Source organism: Pristiophorus japonicus, unplaced genomic scaffold, assembly GCF_044704955.1.
Source record: "Pristiophorus japonicus isolate sPriJap1 unplaced genomic scaffold, sPriJap1.hap1 HAP1_SCAFFOLD_525, whole genome shotgun sequence".
Classification (NCBI taxonomy): domain Eukaryota; kingdom Metazoa; phylum Chordata; class Chondrichthyes; family Pristiophoridae; genus Pristiophorus; species Pristiophorus japonicus.
In genome coordinates, this window is record NW_027254432.1 from 344,008 (window position 1) to 359,914 (window position 15,907).

A 15,907-nucleotide genomic window follows, 5' to 3' on the forward strand; every position below is an offset into this window, starting at 1 on the left:
AAGTGTGCATATCTGCACGCAGGTATTGGTGCATGCAAATCCATGTGTGCACGTGCGTGCGTCTGTGCGTGTATATCTGTGTGTATGTATCTTTCCAAGTGTCTGTGCATCCATGTGTGTGTGTAACTTTGAGTGTGGTATGTGTGGAATCTCTCCAAATATAGACTGCTTTGCGAGGCCTTCGTGTACTGTTCAGCAGCGAGGAGCTTGTTGAGTATATTGCTGTGTTTAGTGGACACTCCCTGCTGCCGTCTCCTCACTCCTCTTCATTGTGTTTCAGGCGCTGTCAGTGAATGAACTGCAGACAGGTATGTGACTGTGTGTAAAGCTGTGTTTCTAGTCAGGGCTCGATCACAGGCTGACCCTGGACTGGGCCCCTCGATTGCACTGCTTTCCCGCTCTGCACATCTCCCCTTGATTCACGTGTACCCCTCCAGCTCCAGCCACCAACCCTCCTCAGACCTTCGCGTGTCCCTATTCTCCATGTGCTCCCCCCAGTCAGTGCTCTTGCCCCATGGCTCCCTCTGTAGCATGTCCACCACACACTCTCGGCCCTCGTCCATTGAAAGATCCCACCAGGTGTGGGCAGAATTGGAACTGGCGAATCTGGCAGCAGCTCCTAAAACCTGCCAAGAAGTGTGCCTCTGTGCTGCTGCAGATCACGGCAATTCAGCAAGTTCATGTCACGAGCCATGGCCGCACTGACAGATGCCTGTGTTTGGCCTCTGCCGCAGGAGTTAACTGTAATTTCCTGCGATCTGCACCAGCTGTGTCAGTTGCAACTCTTTTATCAACCTGTCACAGACTGGCTCCCTCTACACTGTCCCAGGGCAGGTACAGCATGGGGTTAGATACAGAGTAAAGCTCCCTCTACACTGGCCCATCAAAAACTCCCAGGGCAGGTACAACACGGGTTAGATACAGAGTAAAGCTCCCTCTACAGGATTTCCTGGAGTGTATTAGGGATGGTTTTCTAGACCAATATGTCGAGGAATCAACTGGAGAGCCGGCCATCCCAGACTGGATCTTGTGTAACGAGAGAGGATTAATTGGCAATCTTGTTGTGCGAGGCCCCTTGGGAAAGAGTGACCATAATATGGTAGAATTCTTCATTAAGATGGAGAGTGACACAGTTAATTCAGAGACTAGGGTCCTAAACTTAAAGAAAGGTAACTTCGATAGTATGAGACGTGAATTGGCTCGGAGAGACTGGAGAATGATACTTAAAGGGTTGACAGTGGATAGGCAATAGCAGACATTTAAAGATCACATGGATCAACAATTGTATATCCCTGTCTGGCATAAACATAAAACAGGAAGGTGGCTCAACCGTGGTGAACAAGGGAAATTAGGGATAGTGTTAAATCCAAGGAAGAGGCATATAAATTGGCCAGAAAAAGCAGCAAACCTGAGGACTGGGAGAAATTTAGAATTCAGCAGAGGAGGACAAAGGGTTTAATTAGGAGGGGGAAAATAGAGTATGAGAGGAAGCTTGCCGGGAACATAAAAACTGTCTGCCAAAGCTTCTATAGATCTGTGAAGAGAACAAGATTAGTGAAGACAAACGTAGGTCCCTTGCAATCAGAATCAGGTGAATTTATAATGGGGAACAAAGAAATGGCAGACCAATTGAACAAATACTTTGGTTCTGTCTTCACTAAGGAAGATAGAAATAACCTTCTGGAAATACTAGGGGACCGAGGGTCTAGCGAGAAGGAGGAACTGAAGGAAATCCTTATTAGGCGGGAAATTGTGTTAGGGAAATTGATAGGATTGAAGGCCGATAAATCCCCGGAGCCTGATAGTCTGCGTCCCAGAGTACTTGAGGAAGTGGCCCTAAAAATAGTGGATGCATTGGTGGTCATTTTCTAATATTCTATCGACTCGGGATCAGTTCCTATGGACTGGAGGGTAGCTCATGTAACCCCGCTTTTTAAAAAAGGAGGAAGAGAGAAAACAGGTAATTCTCGACCTGACATCAGTAGTGGGGAAAATGTTGGAATCAATTATTAAAGACGTAATAGCAGCACATTTGGAAAGCAGTGACAGGATCGGTCCAAGTCAGCATGGATTTATGAAAGGGAAATCATGCTTGACAAATCTTCTAGAAATTTTTGAGGATGTAACTAGTAGAGTGGACAAGGGAGAACCAGTGGATGTGGTGTATTTGGACTTTCAAAAGGTCCCACACAAGAGATAGGTGTGCAAAATTAAAGCACATGGTATTGGGGGTAATGTACTGACGTGGATAGAGAACTGGTTGGCAGACAAGAAGCAAAGATTAGGAATAAACGGGTCCTTTTCAGAATGGCAGGCAGTGACTCGTGGAGTACCGCAAGGTTCAGTGCTGGGACCCCAGCTACTTAAAATATACATGAATGATTTAGATGAAGGAATTGAATGTAATATCTCCAAGTTTGCGGATGACACTAAGCTGGGTGGCAGTGTGAGCTGTGAGGAGGGTGCTAAGAGGCTGCAGGGTGACTTGGACAGGTTAGGTGAGTGGGCAAATGCATGGCAGATACAGTATAATGTGGATAAATGTGAGGTTATCCACTTTGGGGGCAAAAACGGAGGCAGAATATTATCTGAATGGTGACAGATTAGGAAAAGGGGAGGTGCAACGCGACCTGGGTGTCATGGTACATCAGTCATTGAAAGTTAGCATGCAGGTACAGCAGGTGGTGAAGAAGGCAAATGACCTTCATAGCGAGAGGATTTGAGCATAGGAGCAGGGAGGTCTTACTGCAGTTGTGCAGGGCCTTAGTGAGGCCACACCTTGAATATTGTGTTCAGTTTTGGTCGTCTAATCTGAGGAAGGACATTCTTGCTATTGAGGGAGTGCAGCGAAGGTTTACCAGACTGATTCCCGGGATGGCAGGACTGACATATGAAGAAAGATTGGATCGACTAGGCTTATATTCATTGGAATTTAGAAGAATGAGAGGGGATCTCATAGAAACATGTAAAATTCTGACGGAATTGGACAGGTTAGATGCAGGAAGAATGTTCCCGATGTTGGGGAAGTCCAGAACCAAGAGACACAGTCTAAGGATAAGGAGTAAGCCATTTAGGACCGAGATGAGGAGAAACTTCTTCACTCAGCGAATTGTGAACCTGTGGAATTCTCTACCACAGAAGTTGTTGAGGCCAGTTCGTTAGATATATTCAAAACGGAGTTAGATGTGGTCCTTCCAGCTAAAGAGATCAAAGGGTTTGGAGAGAAAGCAGGAAAGGGGTACTGAAGTTGCATGATCCGCCATGATCATATTGAATGGTGGTGCAGGCTTGAAGGGCCGAATGGCCTACTCCTGCACATATTTTCTATGTTGCACTGTCCCCATCAAACACTCCCAGGCAGGTACAGCATGGGTTAGATACACAGTAAAGCTCCCTCTACACTGTCCCATCAAACTCTCTCAGGGGAGGTTACATGCAGAGAATGATCCCTATTTTAACCTTGCTCCACTGCCCAAGGGTAACCTGTTCCCTTTTCCAACTTTGCCATCCTTTACGAGTTTCTGCAGGAAATGGATTGAAAGTGCCTGACACTGATTATGGTGTGGAGCACTCGAGACTTCAGCCAGCGGAGACTCTGCCAAACCCAATGCCTGCGGTGTAAGTGGAATGTCTGACCCAGTGCCCCCCCAAACCTGGCCTGCCCTCCATTGTGCCCCCACCCTGTGAATTAGATCTTCATCGGCTTCCTCAGCTGCTGGATGGCCACTTTGTTGCGATCTTGGCTTTTTAGCAGGTTTGCTGCATATCTGAGCTGGATTCCAAGGGGTTTAGTTATCAGACCCTCATGGGGTTTTGTCACTATTGGCTCCAATAATGCAGTCCTTCCAGGAGTTCTAAAATTGTGGCTAATTATTATCAGACTGAACTGCTGACCCTCGGGATGGGGAGGGGTGATTGGCTGTAACTGGGGGTAACTCTGGGCTTTTGACTGTCTTTCAGTGAGTTCCTGTGTGGAAAACCATGTGGAGCGGTGTACGTGGACTGATCGCCTGGAGTTGTTGTTAAACAGAGTGTCTGACACCTTTAGTCACGTGCTGGGGTCAGAGAACGTGGGCGACAGAGACTGGGCTCAGCTGACTGTCAAGGTGAGGCACTCCATTGGTTATCCTCTTTGATGCAGTATTTGCTATGTTTTGATTGGCTGATGTTCTGTCTGTCTGTCACATGTAGAGACCTATCCTCATGGTGAGGGGGTCAACAAATTAACAGAGGGAGAAAGTCCCCAGGGAGGGTTGCTGTGTGCCTGAGGCGGAGTGCACACTATCCCCACTCCATGGTGACACTTCCGAGCCCAGAGTTTCAGCTCAGGTTAGACCCCTCCCCAATGTATGCTGGAGTTTAATCAGTTCAGACCGGCACCAAGCACTGGTATTCTACACACTGCCAGTCTGGCCTGGCCCATCCTGCCCATTACAGTGCCAAATATCCCAACCCCCTGTGACTGGCTGACTCCTCTATTGACTCACAGGAACAGGCCATTCCATGCAACCAACCCATGATGCATTGCTGGCTGAAGCTAACTCACCACCACCACCAGGTATGTCCCCATTTCCTCAGGGTCACTTCATCTCGGCCATTAATATAGATTGTAAATAGTTGAGGCCCCAGCACTGATCCCTGCGGTACCCCACTAGTTACAGCCTGCCAACCTGAAAAAGACCCGTTCCCTACTCTCTGTTTTCTGTCCGTTAACCAATCCTTTATCCATGCTAATACATTACCCCCAATCCCATGAGCCCTTATCTTGTGTAATAACCTTTTATGTGGCATCTTAACGAGTGCCTTTTGAAAATCCAAATTCACTGGTTCCCCTCTATCTACACTGCGAGTTACATCCTTAAAATATTCTAATAAATTTGTCAAACATGATTTCCCTTTCATAAAACCATGTTTACTCTGCCTAACCATGTTATGATTTTCTAAGTTCCCTGATACCACTTCCTTATCAATGGATTCTCGCATTTTCCCCGACGACTAATGTCAGGCTAACTGGCCTGTAGTTCCCTGTTTTCTCTCTCCCTCCTTGCTTGAATTGCGGTGTTACATTTATTACCTTCCAATCTGCTGGGACTGTTCTAGAATCTAGGGAATTTTGAAAGATGAAAATCTTTGCATCCACTATCTCTGCAGCCAACTCTTTTCGAACCCGAGGATGTAGGCCGTCAGGTCCAGGGGATTTGTCGGCTTTTAGTCCCATTAGTTTCTCTAGTATTTTTTCTGTACTTATATTCATTACCTTAGGTTCCTCACCCTCATTAGTCCCTTGGTTCTCCACCATTTTAGGTCTACTTTTTGCGTCTTCTACTGTGAAGGCCAATACAAAATATTTGTTTAACGTTTCTGCCATTTCCTTATTCCCCATAATAATTTCTCCTGCCTCAGCCTCTAAGGGATCAATGTTTACTTTTGCTTTTTACATACTTGTAGAAGCTCTTAGAATCTGTTTTTATATTCTTGCTAGTTTTCCCTCATGGTCTATTTTTCCCCTTTTTATCAATGTTTTGGTCACCCATTGCTGGTTTCTGAAACTCTCCCAATCCTCGCAACATTATAAACTTATTTCAATCTTATGCTAACCTTAACTTCTTTAGTTAGCCAAGGATGGATCACTTTTCCCGTGGAGATTTTGTTTCTCAATGGAATATATTTTTGTTGAGAATTATGAAATATTTCTTTAAATGCTAGCCACTCCTCATCTACCACCATACCTTTTAATCTAATTTCCAATCTACCCGAGCCAACTCGCCCTCATACCTGTGTAATTGGCTTTATTTAAGTTTAAGATTCTAGGTTTGGACTTAGGCAAGTCACTCTCAGAATTTCACATTAAGTTTATCATATTATGATCACTCTGCCCCAGAGGATCCTTTACTATAAGATTGTAATTAACCCTGTCTCATTGCACAATACAAGATCTAGAATAGCCTGTTCCCTGGTTGGTTCCATGACGTATTGTTTTAGGAAACTGTCCCGAATACATTCTATGAACTCGTCCTCCAGACTTCCTTTACCAATTTGGTTTGTCCAGTCTATATGAATATTAAAGTCCCACTGATTATTGCATTACCTTTGTTACAAGCTCCTACTTTTTTTTTGATTAATATTCTGTCCAACGGTATAGCTACTGTTAGGGGGCCGATATACTGCTCCCACCAGTGTTTTCTGCCCCTTGTTATTCCTTATCTCCACCCACACTGATTCTACTTCCTGATCTTCTGAGCCGAGATCCTTTCTCTCCGAGGTCATTATGTCTGGAGGAGGAATTCATAGAATGCATACGGGATTGTTTTTTTAGAACAGTATGTTACAGAACCTACAAGGGAGCAAGCTATCTTAGATGTGGTCCTGTGTAATGAGACAGGAATAATAAACGATCTACTAGTAAAAGATTCTCTCGGAATGAGTGATCACAGTATGGTTGAATTTGTAATACAGATTGAGGATGAGGAAGTAGTGTCTCAAACAAGCGTACTATGCTTAAACAAAGGGGACTACAGTGGGATGAGGGCAGAGTTGGCTAAAGTAGACTGGAAACACAGACTAAACGGTGGCACAATTGAGGAACAGTGGAGGACTTTTAAGGAGCTCTTTCATAGTGCTCAACAAAAATATATTCCAGTGAAAAAGAAGGGCAGTAAGAGAAGGGATAACCAGCTGTGGATAACCAAGGAAATAAAGGAGAGTATCAAATTAAAGACCAATGCGTATAAGGTGGCCAAGGTTAGTGGGAAAATAGAAGATTGGGAAAATTTTAAATGACAGCAAAGAATGACTAAGAAAGCAATAAAGAAAGGAAAGATAGATTACGAAGGTAAACTTGCGCAAAACATAAAAACGGATAGTAAAAGCTTTTACAGATATATAAAACGGAAAAGAGTGACTAAAGTAAATGTTGGTTCCTTAGAAGATGAGAAAGGGGATTTAATAATTGGAAATGTGGAAATGGCTGAGACCTTAAACAATTATTTTGTTTCGGTCTTCACAGTGGAAGACACAAAAACCATGCCAAAAATTGCTGGTCACAGGAATGTGGGAAGGGAGGACCTTGAGACAATCACTATCACTACTAGGGGGTAGTGCTGGACAGGCTAATGGGACTCAAGGTAGACAAGTCCCCTGGTCCTGATGAAATGCATCCCAGGGTATTAAAAGAGATGGTGGAAGTTATAGCAGATGCATTCGTTATAATCTACCAAAAGTCTCTGGACTCTGGGGAGGTACCAGCGGATTGGAAAGCAGCTAATGTCACGCCTCTGTTTAAAAAAAGGGGGCAGACAAAAGGCAGGTAACTATAGGCCGGTTAGTTTAACATCTGTAGTGGGGAAAATGCTTTTAACTATCATTAAGGAAGAAATAGCGGGACATCTAGATAGGAATAGTGCAATCAAGCAGATGCAGCATGGATTCATGAAGGGGAAATCATGTTTAATTAATTTACTGGAATTCTTTGAGGATATAACGAGCATGGTGGATAGAGGTGTACCGATGGATGTGGTGTATTTAGATTTTCAAAAGGCATTCGATAAGGTACCACACAAAAGGTTACTGCAGAAGATAAGGGTACGCGGAGTCAGAGGAAATGTATTAGCATGGATAGAGAATTGGCTGGCGAACAGAAAGCAGAGAGTCGGGATAAACGGGTCCTTTTCGGGTTGGAAATCGATGATTAGTGGTGTGCCACAGGGATCGGTGCTGGGACCACAACTGTTTACAATATACATAGATGACCTGGAAGAGGGGACAGAGTGTAGTGTAACAAAATTTGCAGATGACACAAAGATTAGTGGGAAAGCGGGTTGTGTAGAGGACACAGAGAGGCTGCAAAGAGATTTAGATAGGTTAAGCGAATGGGCTAAAGTTTGGCAGATGGAATACAATGTCGGAAAGTGTGAGGTCATCCACCTTGGGGAAAAAAAACAGTAAAAGGGAATATTATTTGAATGGGGAGAAATTACAACATGCTGAGGTGCAGAGGGACCTGGGGGTCCTTGTGCATGAATCCCAAAAAGTTCATTTGCAGGTGCAGCAGGTAATCAGGAAGGCGAATGGAATGTTGGCCTTCATGCGAGAGGGATGGAGTACAAAAGCAGGGAGGTCCTTCTGCAACTGTATAGGGTATTGGTGAGGCCGCACCTGGAGTACTGTGTGCAGTTTTGGTCACCTTACTTAAGGAAGGATATACTAGCTTTGGAGGGGGTACAGAGACGATTCACTAGGCTGATTCCGGAGATGAGGGGGGTTACCTTATGATGATAGATTGAGTAGACTGGGTCTTTACTCGTTGGAGTTCAGAAGGATGAGGGGTGATCTTATAGGAACATGTAAAATAATGAAAGGGATAGACAAGATAGAGGCAGAGAGGTTGTTTCCACTGGTCAGGGAGACTAGAACGAGGGGGCACAACCTCAAAATACAGGGGAGCCAATTTAAAACCGAGTTGAGAAGGAATTTCTTCTCCCGGAGGGTTGTGAACCTGTGGAATTCTCTGCCCAAGGAAGCAGGTGAGGCTAGCTCATTGAATGTATTCAAGTCACAGATAGATAGATTTTTAACCAATAAGGGAATTAAGGGTTACGGGGAACGGGCGGGTAAGTGAGCTGAGTCCACGGCCAGATCAGCCATGATCTTATTGAATGGCGGAGTGGGCTCGAGGGGCTAGATGGCCTACTCCTGTTCCTAATTCTTATGTTCTTATGTCATTCCCCCCTTTATCTTTTTGAAATGTCAAATACCCTTGAACATTTAGTTCCCAACCTTGGTCACCTTGCACCCACGTCTCTGTAATGGCGATTAGATCAAACCCATTTATCTCTTTGTGCCACTGGTTTGTCTATCTTGTTGCGAATGCTTCGTGCATTCAGATCAAGAGCCTTTAATTTAAATTTTGTCACCATTATTCCCTGCTTTGACCTTATTCTCTGCTGCACTGCTACCATTAAACTCTCTGTCCCTTCCCGTCAAACTCTGCTTGTTTTTACCCAAATCGCTACAATGCTCTATTGCCTGACCTTATTGTTTAGATATCTAATTTTCCCCTCACCTGACTGCCCCATTTTTTAGTTTAAAGCCCTATCTACAGCCCTAGTTATTCAATTCGCCAGGATGCTGGTCCCAGCCCGGTTTAAGTGAAGCCCGTCCTGATAGAACAGCTTCCTCTTTCCCCAGTACTGGTGCCAGTGTCCCATAAATTAAAACCCCTTCCTCCCATACCTCTCTTTGAGCCATGCATTTAACTCTATGATCTGCTTGACCCTATGCCAATTTGCTCGTGACTCAGATAGTTATCCAGAGATTATTACCCTTGAGGTTCTCTCTGCCCAGCCCCAGTGCTGTCTGCCCCGGTCCGAGTGGTGTCTGCGGGTCTAAAACTCTCTGCCTGGCTCTAGTATTCTCTGGGCGTTTTCTGAAGTCAATAAAAATCAACTTGAGTTTGGTGTAATGTCAAAAGCATTCGGACCTCACTTTGTGTATATTTGCATGTCCTTTTCTGGCCTCCTCGATCTGTCTTCAGATCTTCCAAGCAGTGCCTGAGAGTATTGGACCTATCGTATGGAGAGGGCAGCATAGGAAGCAAGCTCTGCAAAGGATTGTAGGATTTCTGTTCCAAGTCATCATAGGACGGGTGAGTCATCTCTATGATTACAGTGAGTTTGCAGGTGCAGCCCAGTTTTTTGTTATTCAGTCTGGCAAGGCCGGTATTTATTGGCCATCCTGAATTGCCCTCGAGAAGGTGGTGGTGAGCCGCTGCCTTGAACCGCTGCAGTCCGTGTGGTGAAGGTGCTCCCACAGTGCTGTTGGGGAGGGTGTTCCAGAATTTTGACCCAGTGATGATGAAGGAACGGCGATATATTTCCAAGTCAGAATGGTGTATGACTTGGAGGGGGAATGAACACAACGGTGTTCACATGCACCTGCTGCCCTTGTCCTAGATGGTAGAGGTCATGGGTTTGGGAGGTGCTGTCGAAGAAGCCTTGGCGTGTTGCTGCACTGCATCCTGTAGATTAAGAACATAAGAAATAGGAGCAGGAGTCGGCCATTTGGCCCCTCGAGCCTGCTCCGCCATTCAATAAGATCATGGCTGATCCGATCATGGACTCAGCGCCACTTCCCTGCCCACTCCCCATAAGCCTTTATTCCTTTATCGCTCAAAAATCTGTCTCTCTCCGCCTTAAATATATTCAATGACCCAGCCTCCACAGCTCTCTGGGGCAGAGAATTCCACAGATTTACAACCTTCAGAGAGAAGAAATTCCTCCTCATCTCAGTTTTAAATGGGCGGCCCTTTATTCTGAGACTATGTCCCCTAGTTTTAGTACCCCTATGAGTGGAAATATCCTCTCTGCATCCACCTTATCGAGCCCCCTCATGATCTTATATGTTTCAATAAGATCACCTCTCATTCTTCTGAACTCCAATGTGTATAGGCCCAACCTATCTTCATAAGTCAACCTCCTCGTCTAGTGAACCTTCTCTGAACAGCCTCCAATACAAGTATATCCTTCCTTAAATACGGAGACCAAAACTGCACGCAGTACTCCAGGTGTGGCCTCACCAATACCCTGTACAGTTGTAGCAGGACTTCTCTGCTTTTACACTCTATCCCCCTTGCAATAAAGGCCAACATTCCATTTGCCTTCCTGATCACTTGCTGTACCTGCATACTAACTTTTTGTGTTTCATGCACAAGGACCCCCAGGTCCCTCTGTACTGCAGCATTTTGCAATTTTTCTCCATTTAAATTATAAGTTGCTTTTCTATTTTTTCTGCCAAAGTGGATAACCTCACATTTTCCCACATTCTACTCCATCTGCCAAATGTTTGCCCACTCACTTAGCCTGTCTATATCGCTTTGCAGATTTTTTGTGTCCTCCTCACAATTTCCTTTCCCACCCATCTTTGTATCATCAGCAAACTAGGCTACATTACACTCTGTCACTTCATCCAAGTCGTTAATATAGATTGTAAATAGTTGAGGACCCTTGCGGCACCCCACTAGTTACTGTTTGCCATCCAGAAAATGACCCATTTATCCCAACTCTGTTTTCTGTGAGTTTGCCAATCCTCTATCCATGCTAATATATTACCCCCAACCCTGTGAACTTTTATCTTGTACAGTAACCTTATCGAATGTCTTCTGGAAATCCAAATACACCACATCCACTGATTCCCCCTCGTTACATCCTCAAACAACTCCAGCAAATTTGTCAAACATGACTTCCTTTCATAAAACCATGCTGACTCTGCTTGATTGAATCATGCTTTCCCAAATGTCCTGCTACTGCTTCCTTAATAATGGACTCCAGCATTTTCCCAAAGACAGATGTTAGGCTAACTTTCTATCGTTCCCTGCTTTCTGTCTCCCTCCTTTTTTAAATAGGGACATTACATTTCCAGAATCCTAGAAATGTTGGTAGATTATAACCAATGCATCCACTATCGCTGCAGTCACTTCTTTTAAGACCCTAGGTGCAGCCATCAGGTCCAGGGGACTTGTCCGCCTTTAGTCCCATTAGTTTACCAAGTACTACTTCATTAGTGATTGTATTAAGTTCCTCCCTTTATCTCTAGTGATGGTGACTTTTTAAGTGCCCCCCCCCCCCGCCACCTCGGCAATAGCCCCTTGATTATCCACTATTGGGATGTTTTTAGTGTCCTCTACCGCGAAGACCAGTACAAAATATTTGTTCAATGTCTCTGCCATTTCCCTGTTCCCCATTATTAATTCCCCAGTCTCATCCTCCAGGGGACCAACATTTACTTTAGCCACTCTTTTCCTTTTTATGTACCTGTAGAAACTCTTACTATCTGTTTTTAATATTTTGTGCTAGTTTGCTTTCATAATCTATCTTCCCTCTCTTTATTATTTTTGTAGTCATTCTTTGCTAGCTTTTAAAAGTTTCCCAATCCTCTGGCCTCCCACTAGTCTTGGCCACATTGTATGCCCTTGTTTTCAATTTGATACTATCCCTTATTTCCTTAATTAGCCACGGATGGTTATCCCTTCTACAGTCTTTCCTTCTCATTGGGATATATTTTTGTTGCGAGTTATGAAATATCTCCTTAAATGTCTGCCACTGCTCATCAACCGTCCCATACTTTAATCTATTTTCCCAGTCCACTTTAGCCAACTCTGCCCTCATACCTTTGTAGTCTCCTTTGTTTAAGCTTAGGACACTGATTTGAGATCCAACTTTCTCACCTTGCAACTGAATTTGAAATTCATCATCATCATAGGCAGTCCCTCGAAATCGAGGAAGACTTGCTTCCACTCTAAAAGTGAGTTCTCAGGTGACTGAAGAGTCCAATATGGGAATTACAGTCTCTGTCACAGGTGGGACAGACAGTGGTTGAGGGTATGTGAGGGTGGGACTGGTTTGCCGCACGCTCCTTCCATTGCCTGTGCTTGGTTTCTGCATACTCTCGGCGACGAGACTCGAGGTGCTCAGTGCCCTCCCGGATGCTCTTCCTCCACTTAGGGCGGTCTTTGGCCAGGGACTCCCATATGTCGGTGGGGATGTTGCATTTTATCAAGGAGGCTTTGAGGATGTTCTTGAAACGTTTCCTCTGCCCACCTGGGGCTCGCTTGCCATGTAGGAGTTGCGAGTAGAGCGCTTGCTTTGGGAGTCTCGTGTCTCATGCTATGGTCACTGATTCCTAGAGGATCCTTTACTTGAAGATCGGGGGGGGTGATGATGAGGTGGGGGGGTTGACGTTGGGGTGGGGGGTTGTGGGTGGGGTGGGGGGGTGTTGATGGGTTGGGGGCGGGGGGTGATGATGGGTTGGCGGCGGGGGTGATGATGGGTTGGGGGCGGAGGTTGATGTTGGGGTGGGGGCTGTTAATGTTGGGGTGGGGGGGGTGATTGTTGGGGTGGGGAGGTGATTGTTGGAGTGCGGGGGGTTGATGTTGGGGTGGGGGGGATTGATGGGGTGCGGGGGGCTGATGTTGGGCTGGGGGGGATTGATGGGGTGCGGGGGGGTTAATGTTGGGGTGGGGGGGGATTGATGGGGTGCGGGGGGTTGATGTTGTGGTGGGGGGATTGATGGGGTGCGGGGTTTGATGTTGGGGTTGGGGGGGATTGATGGGGTGCGGGGGGTTGATGTTGGGGTGGTGGGGGTGTTGATGGGTTGGGGGGGGCTGATGGGGGGCTGTTGGTGGGGTGTGTTGATGGAGTTGCCATTATTCCCGGTTCCCAGTGCCTGCCTGTAATCTGGTACCTTTCTGTGCTACCCCAGAGGTTGAAGACATCACCCTTGGAGAGCTGAAGCTCACGGTGCCAGCGAAGGGGAGCAATGGCTTGGGGAGCTTGCTGATGTGTCGGGGCCTGGTGACCTGCAACAAGGTGGAAATGCTGGTGTGTCAACTGCCAGGTTTCCACAGTGGGGTAAGGTACACAGCGTGCTGTGGGCCCACAGTGGGGTAAGGTACACAGTGTGCTGTGGGCCCACAGTGGGGTAAGGTACACAGCGTGCTGTGGGCCCACAGTGGGGTAAGGTACACAGCGTGCTGTGGGCCCACAGTGGGGTAAGGTACACAGCGTGCTGTGGGCCCACAGTGGGGTAAGGTACACAGCGTGCTGTGGGCCCACAGTGGGGTAAGGTACACAGTGTGCTGTGGGCCCACAGTGGGGTAAGGTACACAGCGTGCTGTGGGCCCACAGTGGGGTAAGGTACACAGCGTGCTGTGGGCCCACAGTGGGGTAAGGTACACAGTGTGCTGTGGGCCCACAGTGGGGTAAGGTACACAGCGTGCTGTGGGCCCACAGTGGGGTAAGGTACACAGCGTGCTGTGGGCCCACAGTGGGGTAAGGTACACAGTGTGCTGTGGGCCCACAGTGGGGTAAGGTACACAGCGTGCTGTGGGCCCACAGTGGGGTAAGGTACACAGCGTGCTGTGGGCCCACAGTGGGGTAAGGTACACAGCGTGCTGTGGGCCCACAGTGGGGTAAGGTACACAGCGTGCTGTGGGCCTGTTGATACTGGATTCTTTTCCCTTCAATCTGTTTCAGCGAATTCACTGACACACGAACACTTTTAGTCTTAGCAACATAAGACCTTTATTCTGTAGATTCTCCGGCCGGGACCTGTTAAGATAAAAGGGAACTCTCTCGATTCGAGTCTGTCCACCTTTCTCCTGACAAGTCTCATAACAGTACAAAAGCTCAACACTTATACATTGTTACAGCAGAACACATTTGAGTGACACTCAGTTTATACAATCATTGGTCGATTTCCCCCATAGCATACCCAATTGCAGGCTAACAACTCTCCAAATAGGGCGGGCTCCAGGAATGTGTTTATTGTTTTGAATCTCATCACACTTCCCTATTTTACTGCTGATTATAGCAGCCCCTCGTCTGAATCATGTCTGACTTTTGCTTTTTCACGTAACTCGTGTTTGACCACAACTGTGAGTAATCCTTAGTTTGTGTCGGCAGGGCAAATATCGCAGCTGGACAATTTCTCTTGACCATTTTCCCATGATCCCTTACTAACACATTCGCAAACCTTCTATCTACATTCTCATTCCCCCCTTTTATCATTCCATGATAAACCTGGTGATTATTCCAGGAGTATCGCATTCAGCCGTTCGCATTCTTATTTCTCATACTCTTCTTGATTCTCGAGCAAACCTTTAGTTTGTTCAACCAAATTCCGGGAGCTCGTGACTGTAGGAGTTTGCTCCAATTTCGCCATCATCACCTTACAACAGACATTAAAGCAGCCAATAAGCAGACAACAGGTAACTATTATCACAACGAGAATGACTGCTCCATGCATTAAATAGGATCCCCATGATCCTCCGAGTAACCAATCTAACCAACCATCTCCTTTCTTTGGGCCCTGCCTAAACTCATCCAGCTGCTTTTTTATGGCATCAATGGCCTGGGTGATATTGTACGATTCGTCCGTGACATGTGTTATACATCAAACGGGTATGCCCATGTCTCTGAGCTGACATGAGTTCCGTTACACTGACCGCAGACAACTTGCCTTCCTGCGGTCACGTTCAGGCATCTTTGCTCGTTACAGGTACAGGTAAACTGGCCCTTACGCACTCGACAGTGCTGACGGGCACACTGCGTCTGCACACAGGTGGCGTTCCTGGGGACCAGGGCATATACACAACCCCACCCTTGTCCTGAGAAGCAAAGCGGGTAGCTTGCAATGTCTGAGCATACCGCTCCGTTCTTTCCCTGGGATCCTCTGCACTCAGGATTCATGGAGTCTATTAATTCCACACATCTTCCCGGTATACCCCTTCTATATTCGCCCGTTTGTCCCTCACAGGGTGCGTCCGTGGTATCCGCCGTATATAAATCGCGGGGAGTCCACCCAGGGGTGACCACGAACAGGGCCTCTACTGATTGGGCTAGTGGATAACACACAGTTCGATTACCATGCAATCGGGTATGGGTCTGATAAAATAAGTTATCCTGTAGCCCTTCTAGTTCTGCTAGGATAGCACAATTATACCTGCTAGCTTACACATGTTTAAATAATTTTAGACGATACTACACATTAGTTAACAATAGGATAAGGATAGCTCAGAAAACAGCTAAGTCTGCTTGTTCCTTTCTCCTGCCGTGTTCTTGCCGTTTTTCTTCCTGCCCCAAGGATGTGGTTTATTCAGCTATGGAGGAGAGGAAGTCTGGAACAGAAACAAGGGTTAGGACGACCAGTGAGAGGCTCATTATGAAGTAATAAGTTTAGAGTGGTGCAGGTGAACCCAGGCACTTCTCCCTTCAACCTTAGCTGCAGTGGGGGTAGTAAGTAACACCTGAAAGGGCCCCTCCCATCGTGGCTCTAGTCCCTTTCGAATCCATTTCTTAATCAGGACATACTTCCCTGGTGCCACGAGGGACAATTCGGGTAAAACTGGGAGGTC

The 15,907-nt window shown here is 46.3% G+C and overlaps 1 long non-coding RNA gene across 1 annotated transcript; it reads left to right on the plus strand.

The window, feature by feature from the left end:
• Positions 1-274: 274 nt before the first annotated feature.
• LOC139254046 (uncharacterized) lies at positions 275-13,369 on the plus strand. Its single transcript, XR_011591990.1, has 4 exons — positions 275-308; positions 3,961-4,106; positions 9,533-9,643; positions 13,255-13,369. It is a non-coding gene; the product is annotated as an uncharacterized lncRNA (long non-coding RNA).
• The last annotated feature ends 2,538 nt before the right edge of the window (positions 13,370-15,907 follow it).